Raw genomic sequence first — 12,173 nt, forward strand, 5'->3', positions numbered from 1 at the left:
ATAGAAACACAAACAGATTAACTAACTCCTTTGCCAAATTCTCCTGTAGCACCTGCTATGTGCTAGATGCTGTTCTAGGCCCTGTGGGCATTGAGGAGAACAAAAGGATGAAAGCCCCACTCTCTTGGAGCTTATATGGCAGAAAGAGAAACAAGCAGCAACATGTACGCAAAGAAGAGAGAGAGAGAAATAACCTGCCTGATGGAGATGACTGAGCAAAGAGTGGGAATAGCCTGTGCAAAGGTCCTGAGGCAGGGGTGCCTGTGTGTTCAAGTGGAAGCAAGGAGCCAGTGTGACTGGAGAAAAGATGGGGAGATGGGTCAAAGGGAACAGGGACCAGATCATGATATGGGCACTTAGTTTCAGCCAGGTCTTTGGATTCTAGAGTGAGGTGGGAGCCAGTGGGGATACTGAGCAGGGAGTGACATGAGCAAATGTATGTTTTAAAAGGCTTATTTTGGCTGCTGGCAGAGGACACCCTGGAGTGGGGGCAGGAGTAGAAGCAAGGAGTCTAGTTAGGAGGCTACTACCATAGTCCGGGTGAGAGACGGTGACGACATGGGTTGGGGTGGTGGTTGGGGATGGGGAAGTGGTAAGATTAGAGATAATTACAATACAGTGTAGACACTCTATTATGACAGCACAAGCTAGGATTCCTGATGGACCTGGAGGCAGGGCTGGGCTGGTGACAAGAAAGGATTGCTGGAGGTTTGATCACAGAGCTGAATCTTAAATAAGGAGGAATTGGTCCAGACAGGAGATGGGAGATGGGCCAGAAGGGACAGCATGCAGGGAGCTGGGATCGGGGTAAAGAAGCATCTTTTAGAGGCAGGGAGTGGTGCAGGGCAGGTGGGGCTGGGGACACTGGGGGCCAGACACCAAGGGCCAGGGGCCAAGTTGATGGAGTCTGGGGTTTCTTCAGTGGGCAGAGGGAACTGCACAGGGTGTCAGGCCCGACCTTGTCACCATCCAATTTGTGCTGGAGGAAGAGCACTCTTGTTGTGGGGAAGGGGGAGGGCCAGGACTGGGGGCTGGGAGGCCAGTTGGGAGGTTGCTGTGGTGGCCTGGTGACAGACGAGGTCGGCCTGGACCACAGGAGCCATGATGGGGCTCAGAGAACTGTTTAGAAAGGCAAGTTAAGTCGCTAGGATGTTCAGACGTTGGCTGCGTGGATACAACGGACTGAAGAGTGACCCTTGTTCAGCTTCAGTACCTCTAGGCTACGTATGAAGGGGCCCCAACTTAGGACCCTCCTCACAGGGCAGTGACTCTGCAGAGCCCACTGGCGGCCACACCCCTGCTAGGAATACCCAGAGCCCCAGAATTCCCTGCCCCAAGAGTGGGGGGTCAGTGTGCAGGGCCTGAGCAGGATGCCCCCAGGGTCACCTTGCAGAGTGCAGCACGCCTGAGCCAAGTGCTGAATGCAGGGGCTGTGCTCATTGCTTGGGTGTGCAGATGAGGGGGTCCCCATGCTGCCTTGAAGTGAAGGTGGGGATGGGAAGGGAGGGGAGGCAGTCTGGGGGCAGGAGCTGGGGGGTGCACAGAGGCAGTGTCTCCCTGCGTCGCCTGTGCAGAACTCCAAAAAGCCTGTGATCCCGGCCTTCCACATCTTTAGAAGGTCAGCGTAGGAGAATAGAACATATTTTATTTAACAGTTTGTTAACTTGATTTATAACTTTTAAATATTTAGACATATGGAATGCGGGCCTCCATTTGTACTTTCACCTGGTCCAGGAGGGGTGAGTGGAAAACTCCCCAGGGCCAGGATTATGTCTTATTTGCCTTATTCATTCTCTCTCCCTCCCTTCAGCCCCCACCCCTGGGCCCCTGGGCCTTGGTAATTTCCAACCAACTGGAAAGAGAATCAGATCCCAGCCTGATAGTGTGAGCTTTGTGGACTTGATGTGGCCCAGGGGAAAAGGTTGGTCAGGTGATGAGTCCCTCCCCTCCTGGGCAGGGACTGGGGAGGAAGCAGACTGGGCCCAGGGGCTTAGGCGCTGCCACCCAGGTTCAAAGCCTGGCTCTGCTCTTCAGGAATGAGTGGCCCCTGGGGAAGGTTCAGGCCCTCAGTGCCTCAGCTCCCTCCTTATAGGACTGGGTAGTGATAATAATCCCTAATTACCCCTGCCTTACAGGGCACAGGAGGAAGAGCAGTGAGTGTCTGGCATGTAGTAACTACTATAGAACATTTGTTATTATTATCACATGAAATGGCCCCTTTGAAGGAACTTTAAAGCCAAGCTAAGGGGCAGCTCCTAGCAAATCAAAGAAGGAGTCAAAGTTGGGCTTGGTGCCAGACCTTTCTCCTCTCACTTTCAGAGTTCCTGGGTGAGGGCTGGGGGTGTGTGTGATCAGTGATCAGGCTATCCCTCCCCTTGAGTCCCCTCCAGGGACACCCCCTACCAGGCCTTCTGATGTCCTTTGTTCTCTATCTCTTCAAGCTCCACCTCCTATATCCTCTCATTCCCTGGAAGCCTTGCCAAGCTCCTTGCTTGCAAATTCTTGAGGCCCAGCACTGTGTTGAGCGTGGTGAGTACTTGGTTGCTTTATCCTCATGACAAACCTGTGAGTATTATTCCAGACGTGATTACCCCTATTTTGCACAGGAGGAGACTGGAGCAGAGAGAGGTTAAGTAATTTGTCCAGGATTTCTCAGCAGATAAATTACAGAGCTGGGATTAGAACCCAAGAATGCATGGCTGGAGTCTACCCTCTTTCCCATGAGGGATCCCGCCTTACTCAGAGTTCCTGGGACCAAACTGCTTAATGGAGTTGGGGCCTGCTAGAGATAAGGCCCTGTCCCAAAGACCCCAAAGGGGGCGCTTTGATGGGGGACTGCAGGCACTTAGCAGGAGGATGGTGGGTTGAGATTCTGGTTTGTGGGGAAAGGAAGTTCTGGTTTCTTCACATTAGTGCTGAGGACCTTCCAGGCAAAAACAAACAGAAGGACCCTGTCTTTTCGAGGCCCTTGGGCCGTTAGCAGGTCTGGAAAGGAAGGTACTTGAGTGTTAGAAGTTCTGAGGCACAGCTTATTTTGGCAGTGGGGTTCCAGTTGCAAGGGATTCTACAGGGATGAGGAGCTGCTCCTTCCCCACCCAGCCCTGTCTCAGCCCCATGGCCCGTCTCTCCTGGGGGCCGTGGAGGAAGTCGGTGGTATAGGCTCCTTGGAGAGCTGCCCAACTTGGGCAGCAAAAGCTCATGAAATGACACTGGCTCATCACTCGCTTGCTGAGTGGAGACAGAGACACTTGATTCTGGTCCCTGCCTCCGGAGCGTACAATGTCAGGAGGATGGATGCATATACTGGGGGAACACCATGCAGAAAGAGCATCACCGAGGCCTGCCTCCTAGTCCTGACATGTACTCACTGTGCACCTCGGGCAGTCGCTTACTCTCTCTGATCTGGGTTTCTCATCCATGAGATGAGAAAGGTGGGCTTGATCCCTTGGTCAAACCTTGTTTTTCCTCTTATTATAGAACCTGTAGTTCTGATGAAATTCAACACAGGACTCTGCCACAAAAACAGAGCTGCTCTGCTTCTGAGAGGTGGGGGAGCCCACCTTTTCTGTCTTCTTCTCTTTTCAGATAATTTCTGAGAGCAGGGCTAAGTGTCTCTGATTGCAAGGCCTGCACCACACTGAGAAAGCTCAGGAACAGCCTCATGGGAGTCAAGATGGCCTTGAAGGTTAGAAGGATTTTGATGCATGGAGGTGTGGGGAGGACATAGGTGTGAGAGACGAAGATGCTGAGGTGGGCGAGCCAGGCCTATGCTAGCACAGGGCCAGCCTAATGGGCATGGAGGGGCCTCGGAGGAGAGGAAGAGGAAGAACCTAAGAAAGTCGTTCCCAGGTGATGTCCATGGGAAGTTCCCAGAGCACCGAGGGGCAGAGCTGATTTCTGCAACAAGTGAACCAGGGCGCAGGTTCCTTCCTGCAGGAGGGTGCAGTAGAGCCTGCTGGGAGGGGGAGGGAAGAACCAGCAAAGGGGAAATAGTAATCATGACACGCCCACTTCAGAGGGTGGCTTGAGGGCGGTATGAGTTAGCGTATCTAAAGGCCCAGAACAGTGTCTGGCACCAAGGAGTGAGGTATATAGGCTTTTGTTAAATACGCTCAGACCAGAGTGGACCCTAATGTTGCCAAGGCTGTGTGTCTTTCTTGGCTTTTGGCCTAGTACTGGTACTGATGGCTTAGAATTTCCCCAGCCAACATCAGGGTGATTATGAGATGTGTATGCACACGTGGTGGGGTGTGGGTGTGGGTGTTAATGCAGGTGTCTTTCCTCGCCTCCCTAACGTACACATGCCCTCAGTCCTTTCTCTGGAGCTGGTGTACTTCTGGCCAGTCCACCTTCCAGAGCTCCTGATTTCCTTCCCACCCCTGCTCCAAGCCCACACCTAGTTCTCGGCCTCCCTGTGGATCCCTGAGTTCCCGGCCCTCCCTGAGTCCTTGGCCCTCCCATTCACCATAAATCTGAAACTGTGGAGTGGGGCGGGCGGCGGGGGGGGGTGGTGGTGCGTAGGATGGAGTGGGATGGCGGGGAGGGGGCCCATGGGGAAAAAGCAGCAAACCAAACCAAGCCCAGCTAATGAAAACGGTGATAAATCTCTGTCTATCAGGTTTGTTGTGAGCACAAACATTGCCAAACAAGGGCCCAGATGGCCTGCAGGCCCTCCTCCCTATGGTCTGCAGAGCTTTAAATGGACATGGTTGCTTTATACATCTATTTACTACTTGGACACGGGGGATGATTGAGTCCAGGGGTGCTTGGCTGGGAAACACGAGACAGGCCAGGTGGAGACCTGAGCACCCCAAACCTGAGCAGGACTCCTCTGGCCAGTCCCCAGCCTCCCACATCCCTGCTGCTGGAAGCAGCTCAGTGCGAGCCTCTCTGACACAGGCTGGTTGGGGGCGGCGGAAGGAAGAGGCTGCCCCCCTGCTCCCTCCGGCCTGATATTCAGGCCTCCACGGCCAGGCCTCAACCTGCTCCAATTCTCAGACACACATCCTGGGGCAGCAGCCAGACCCAGCTCCTGATACTGTTGTTTTCAAAGTTCTTCACACCCTGCCCAGAATGTTCCCTCCTTTCCATGTGGCCAGTTAAAGCCTACCCTGTCCTTCAAGCCCCACCTCCTCCAGGAAGTCTCTCCAGACCCAGTCCTCACAGACCTCTCTGGCTCTGGGCCCTGGGAGCTCAGCATGGCCATCGTGGGGCTGCTTCAGAGGCAGGCAGGTCTGAGACCACAGCCAGGCTTTACCACTAAGGCAAGGGACCTAGAGAAGGTCATCTGTCAGCCTCAGTTTCTCACTCTGTAAAATAGGCATAATTATGAGATGGTTGTGAGGATTAAATGAAGTGAGTGTAGAATGTGCTTGGCAAAGTGAGGGGCACAGTCTAAGAGCCTGCGTGTGTCAGTGTTTATTACTGGTGCCACCCAGTTGTGATTGGGCAGCATGCTTCTCAGTGGCCTGCCTTTTCAGAGGTGTGTGGGGGTGCAGGGGGGTATCCCCTGAAAACAGATTCTGAGACAAGAACCTGAGTGTAGACAGTTAGTTTATTTGGAAAGTGGTCCTTGGAAACTGGAGGGAGGAAATAGGGACAGGAGACAGGAAGGGACAAGAGAAAAGCCAGTGAAGGATGGTTAATGAGCAGTTACACTGTGGCAATGGGGGCTTGCTGCAGAACTACAGATCACATCACAGAATTGTCCTGTGCAGAGGCAGCCAGGGTGCTTATTCACCTGCTCCTGTCTTTAGTTGAGGCTGGGGCTGTAAATCCCTGGCACTTCCCAGCTGCCCTGCGGGCTGAGAAAAACTACCATGGGCCTAGCCTTGGAGAAACTGTGCAGGTGAAAAGCTGAAAGGCTAGGTGGGATGGACAACTCCAGGCTCCTGGCCCCTGGCTGTCACAGCTGCAGATGAGCTAAGAGGCAGGCCTGCGGGGAGAGGGTCAGGCCTCAATAGCATCCTTTGCATAGTTCTTCACTTTTCTATCCCTTATAGCCTCCAGCACAGAGCTTTGCATACAGTAGGTACTCCATTAACTATTTGTGTACCAAAAGGAGGTTTGGGCTAAGAGGGGGAGAAACCTGGACTCTCCCTGCTGCTCAGTATACTCACTGTGAGATGCTGAGCAAGAGGCAGGAACCCTCTGAGTCTCATCCACTCCTTCTTTAAATTTGGGACATTGCCACCTTCTCTGCTTATCCCAGAACCCTGTTGTGATGGGTCGGAATGTTCTTCAAGGAGTGCTCAGGACAGGTAAGGTGTGACTTGTGATGATGTCCAGTGTGTGTGTGGGTTCCCCTATCCAAGCATTATTCAAGAGCAAGATGCCCACACTCTATGGTCAAAGCACATAGGTGTGTTCCCCTGGCCCTACTGGGAAGCCTCCTGCCTCTTCCCTTCATATGACGCCTCCAAAGGTAAAGGATCCAGAAAGAAAAGGCCAAAGAGCTTTGAGTTTCTCTTTCCTCACCAGAAAAGATCTCAAAGGGATCCAGGGGAATCCAAGGGGATCCTCTGTGGTTCCTTATTTCTAAGTCAGCAATGGGTTTTGCCAATGGTTGGTGAATGTAGAAACTATTAGGACAGAAATTCGTAACTCGGCAGCCTTGGAATCCCTAGGATGCCCATTGGTAACTTTTTGGCATCTCTAAATCTCTGAAAATACATATAAGATTGAGCATGTGAGCATATGTGTGCATGTGAACTGCTCTAAGTCGGTGATCCGGAGCTCTTAGCAAACTCTCAAAGGAGTCTGTGACCCAAGAAAACCAGATTTGCTCCAACCCAAATCTCTTACTCAAAAGGGGGAATACTGAGGCCAAGAGAGGGGATGTGAACTGCTGGGTGACATATTAAGAGCTGCTTGAAATGCAAGTTCTCTAACCTTGTTTGTCAGCATGGCTCAGTTTGGTCTGCATGACCAGAAAAGCATGCCTGGCTCCCCAGGAGGCTATGCAAAAACCCACTTGCTCCTGGGGAGACATCTCAAAAGGCATGATGTAGTCACTATTCCCTGGGAATGAGGGTGGGTGCTGAGGTCCATTTCCATGGAAAACAGAACAAGAGAGAACCAGACCAAAACTGAAAAGAAAAGGAAGTCCATGTTAAGGAGAAGCTCGGGCACATGGGCTGGCCTCAGTTTTCAGATGTGGAAATGGAAATGATAATAGTGCTTGCATGTCTCAGTTGTGGTGAAGATTAAAGGCAACCAAGCAAGTGGAAATGGCTTATAAAAAGGCAAACTGTACACAAATGCCAGGAATAATCATTACAGCAGAGACCCCGTGAACACTTGTTTTGCTGATGGGAGGAAACTGTGTATCACCTGGATGCCAATTACCCAATGGTGGACGATAGTGTAATTCTCCTGCAGTCCCTTGTGGCCTAAGAGCCTGGTTTTGGAGTCAAACCTGAATCTGCATTTCAGTTCCACCACCTGTGAACATGTATGACCCTGAACAAATCACTTAACCTCTCTGGGCCTCAGATTGTCCATCTGCAAAGTAGGGACACATTCTCAGTGCTTTGGGACATTATGAAGATTTGCTGAGTTAGTGCAAATGAAAATAGCTATAATGGTGACTGGTACATAATAAACATTCAATAATCATTAGGTATTTTGTTCCTGTTCCTTGACAGTTGGCACTTTTGGATAGTTTATTTGTTCACTGTGAAGTCTTTGTCTCCCCCCATCTCTGTCTTCTCTGCTCAGATGTAAAGTTCTGCAGCATAAGGACATGCCTGGCTTGTTTACAGTGGTATTCCCCAAGTCTGGCACACAGTGTGCAACAGATACTTGTTACATGAATGAGTGGAAGTGCAAAAGCATGTTTTTAAGGTTGGGAAAAACTCTCCTAATGAGAGAACACTCATCACTCTGGACCAGCCCCAAGAGGATCCGGAGCTGTGCCAAGAGCCCTGTTAGGGGTCAAGAGAGTTGGCCTCTGGTCTTAGCTCTGCCACTTAACTGCTGAGCCACCTCTGCCAAGTAGCTGGCCCTCTCTGGACCTCTTCCTTGTGTGCTTCCTCCAAAGCGTGGGAGCCCTGAGATCCCAGGGCTTCCCCCTTAGAGGCTGGCCTCCAAGGAGCTCCCACCAGCTGGGGAGTGTGGGATTTCGGGATAATTCAGCCACTTAATTACTGAAGAGGAAGGAGAAGGGGGAGGATATAGGAGGGGGAAGGACGCAATCCCGGAAGAAAAGTCAACTGGCGGCTGTGGCGCTTGGCAGCTGCAGATGGGGGTGGGTTTGGGGAAAGCCACGCTGAGCCAGAGCGCCAAGCTGCTGTGCGTGCCCCAGGAGCGTGTCTCCTTGGCGGTCTGTGAGCCAGGGCCTCGGCCTGCCCCTCCCTTCCTTGCGCGCCTCGCCAGTTCCCGCCGCCACTGACTTTCTGACTTCTTAACTTGTCAGCAAATCCCAGAGTTAAAAATGCACACGCACCCCGGCCAGCCGCCAGCAGGGCCGTCTGGCCGCGGCTCCAGATGTGGGGCCACCTCGCGGGCCGCCCGCCCCGCCGCGCAGACTAAACAATCGGCCTTGGCCGTGAGCGCAGCGCAATTCCAGATGCCGCGTCCCTCGCGCGGCGCGCTAATTGGGCCGCGGGCGCGAGGCTCTGTCAGCGCGGGCAAGGCCCTGCCGGGGGCGGCCTTGGCTCAGGGCCCGTCTGCTGAACTACCTAGAGCAGAGGCGGGGTGGGGGGCCGGGGGAGAGAGAGAGAGAGACTCAGAGAGAGACGCACGAAGAGAGGTAGACAGAAAGGGGCAGAGACTTTCTCAGAGACAGCTACAGAGACAAAGGAGAACTAGTAGCGCTGAGTTCAAATTTAAGAGACAGAGACAGGTAGGGAGGCAGACAGAGACCCAGAAACAGAGAAACAGAGGCAGGGCTGGCGGAGAATCAAGAGAGGCCCAAAGGCTCCAAGAAGTAAACAAGTAAACGCGGAAGCCGGGAGAACCCGGCCCCTGAGACCCACATGTTCACCGCCAGGGCGCTCAGGCGTTACGGGTGTCCACCTCTCTTGTTTAACATTCTCACGCTGCACATTCTCACTTTTTATAGTTCTTCCTAGACCCGGGCGAAGCTGGGGGCTGCGGCCGCCTGAGCGGATATCTAGTCCTGGCCGCCAGGAGCCTAGGTGACTGCGCGGAGGAAGCGCCCTCCTAAATAAAGGAATCTGAGTCGTCCAGGGTTCGCTCCCACATCTGCCTCAGATTCCTGGTCGCTGCTGGAGGAGTGCTGGATGGGACTCGGATGGGACGAAGCAGGGGGGTGCTCCGATACTGCAGGGCCACCAGGCCGCCTCTCCGGCGGCATCTCCTTTCTTAGGTGCACTGGGGCCTCCTCAGCCCAGGGACAGGGGGATGGCAGGTTAGCCGAGGCCCCGGACAGAGACGCCCACTGGGGACCACCCGGGGGAGCCACCCCCACCCCCAGCTTGGTGTCCCGCCCCGCCGGGAGGCCCGGGCGCCCCGGGGGTGAGCGCGGAGGGCATGCGGCGGCCCGGCGGCTCTTGGCGGCCCCTCTCTGACAATCTTTCCTTTGTTTGTTTTCTTAAATCTGGGAGGCCCGAATTCCTGCCGGATTCCGTAGGTTTCACTCAGGAAGGAGGCGCCCCCACCCCCACCCGCCTCTCACGTCGGGCCGGCTGCAGGGGAATGGCAGGTTCTTCCCGGAGGCCCGCGGCGCGCAGCCCCGCGGCCCCGGGCTGGGCGAGCGGGCGCCGGGCGTGGCGGAGAGTCCCGGGCTCCCTGCCCGCGCGCCACCACGCAGCCCTGCCGGAGGGCCGCCGGCAGCCTCAGCGGTGAAGGTTTTTTTTAAAAAGGCAAACCAGGAAAGTTTTAAAAGACACAAAGAGCGGCCCCCGCCGCCCCCACCTCATTCCACACTCCTCTGCCTCTTACACTCTCCTCCTTTAAAAAATAATTTTTAAAAAAAAATTTTGGTCTCCAAACTTGAGCCTCATTAATTTCCAAAAAAAATTTCCCCCAATAAAAGGCAAACATGGAAAGAAAAACAAACTATTAGAAAATAGAGGAGGGAGGAAATGTTATTTAAAAGGTTAGCAGACCGCATCATTTTCCAATGATATTATATACTCCCAGCAGTATCCAAAATATATATGGGCCCAGGGCCAAGAATGTAAAAAAAAAAAAAACTTGAAAAAAATCCTCACTTAGACACAACATCTGGACCTGGGAGCGAACAAACCCCCCATTTATCACACTTAATCCTCCAATGAAGCAATCGACAGTTGACTTCTGTTTTGCTAATTTAGCTGCTTTCAAGCGCCGGCCCAGTCCAGACCGGGAATTAAGTGTCACTTCTGGAGGGCCTGCCCTGCCCCCGCCCGGCTTCCCTCACCTCCTGCGCCAGAGCCCTCGGATAGGGGAAAAAAGACCATTAAAGAAGAAAGAAACTTTTTATGAATTCCCTTTACCCCCGCCCACCCGGATCAGTGAAAAACCCCACTCTGACCTTCCTCTGCCCCCTCACCCAGCACCCAGCCACCCACTTCCTTGGTGACGCCCCCTCCCACCAGCTGCCTCCCCGCTCGGACTCGCCGAGCGAAGTTACCAGCCTGCACGAATGCCAGCAGCTCCAGGCAGTCACCCTGCTCACCGGCTGCTCCTGGGATTGACTAGGCGCTGCCGGCCTTGTGCGGGACCCCGCCTGGTGGCCTGGCAGCTTGACCTTCAGGCGGGCACAGCGAAGCGGAGGGAGGGTCGTGGCGCCTGGCGGTGGGTAGCCTCCATTCCCCCGGAAGTGGATGGCAGGCCTGAGGCCCCGAAGTGGAGGCCTGGGTGTCCGGAGACAATGGGATCTTGTGAGGGCGCAAGCGGGAGAGAGAGAATAAATCAGGGAGAGTGTATCATTTGAGGATTAGTCAATAAATCCCTGGGACCCTAGCCCAGTGGGGCTGGTGCCAGAGGCATGACTGGCCCGGGATGCAGACTTCCTTCCTCAGTAACCTTCCTTCCCTTCCCCAGGGACCTCCCTGGGTTTCTCTCTCTCCTCACCTCTCTCTGTTCATCTCTTAGTCTCCATGGCTCCTCTCCCAGGCTTTGGAGCTGAGGCCCAGCCATCTGCTGTTCCCCTCCCTGTGACTGGGGACAGCTGTACAAGGGAGCAGTGAAGGTTGCAGGCTTAGGGTCCTGTCCTCAGGTACCCATGTGCCTGTGAAGGAAGGGTACTGCCCAGTGTGCCCCAGCTTCCGCCTGCCCACTCCTCACTCACTTCCAGCCCACCCCACCCCCCAGCTCTCAGTCCTGGCAGAGTCCCTAGCACCCTGAATCCTAGTTGTCTGTAGGCTCTTGTAGAGGCCTCGCTAAGCCTCACATTTCTTGGGGAGACACCCTCAGTTCTGGCCCCAACCCAGATACAACCCCAAACCTCCCTCCAGGGTCGCAGAAGCCTTATATATAGAACATCCTCCATATGGACTGCACTCATTCCCACAGGCATTTATGAATGCCTACTATGTGCCAGGCAGTGTGCTAGGGTCAGGATATGGAGATTGGTGAGTCTCCTTGCCCCTGGGAGCAAAGCCTCTACTGGGCTTTCTTTTCTTTCCTATAAAGATGTCACATTTTCCAGCTATACTTGTTCAAAACGCATGTCATGGAGCACTGCCGTGTGCCAGGCACTGTGCTAAGCACTGGGGGTTCAGAGATGATGAAAGGTCATTCCTGCTTTTAAACTCACCAGGGAAAGATAGACACACCAACAATTAATTCTTAGACAAGGTATTTATAAAAGCTTCAGGGCGTGCCCAGAGGAGGGACTGACTCATCCTGGCTGGGAGTGATGGAGGGCTGCAAGGGACCCTAGATGGTGGCATGGTGGGTGCTCTTCTCAGGGGTAGTCTAGCCTTGTAGTTCAAGCGAGCGCCCTGCAGCCAGATGGTATGACTCAGCTTCCTGCTGTGCCACATCAGCTGTAGGGTCTAGGGCTTCTTAGACTCTTTGAGCCTCAGTCTCTTCATCTGAAAAGTGGGACTAACGATAGTAACTGCTTTGTGTGTGAGGGTCAGTGGATTAATACAGGGCAAGCAGCTAGGACATGGTGAGCTTGGAATGAATGTCCACTCTAATCGTCTTTCTTCCAAAGGCTATGGTCAGACCACCTTGTAGCCTCCCTGCCACCCTCCCCTTGTCCTCTTTCCCCAACC

Source organism: Manis pentadactyla, chromosome 16, assembly GCF_030020395.1.
Source record: "Manis pentadactyla isolate mManPen7 chromosome 16, mManPen7.hap1, whole genome shotgun sequence".
NCBI lineage: Eukaryota > Metazoa > Chordata > Mammalia > Pholidota > Manidae > Manis > Manis pentadactyla.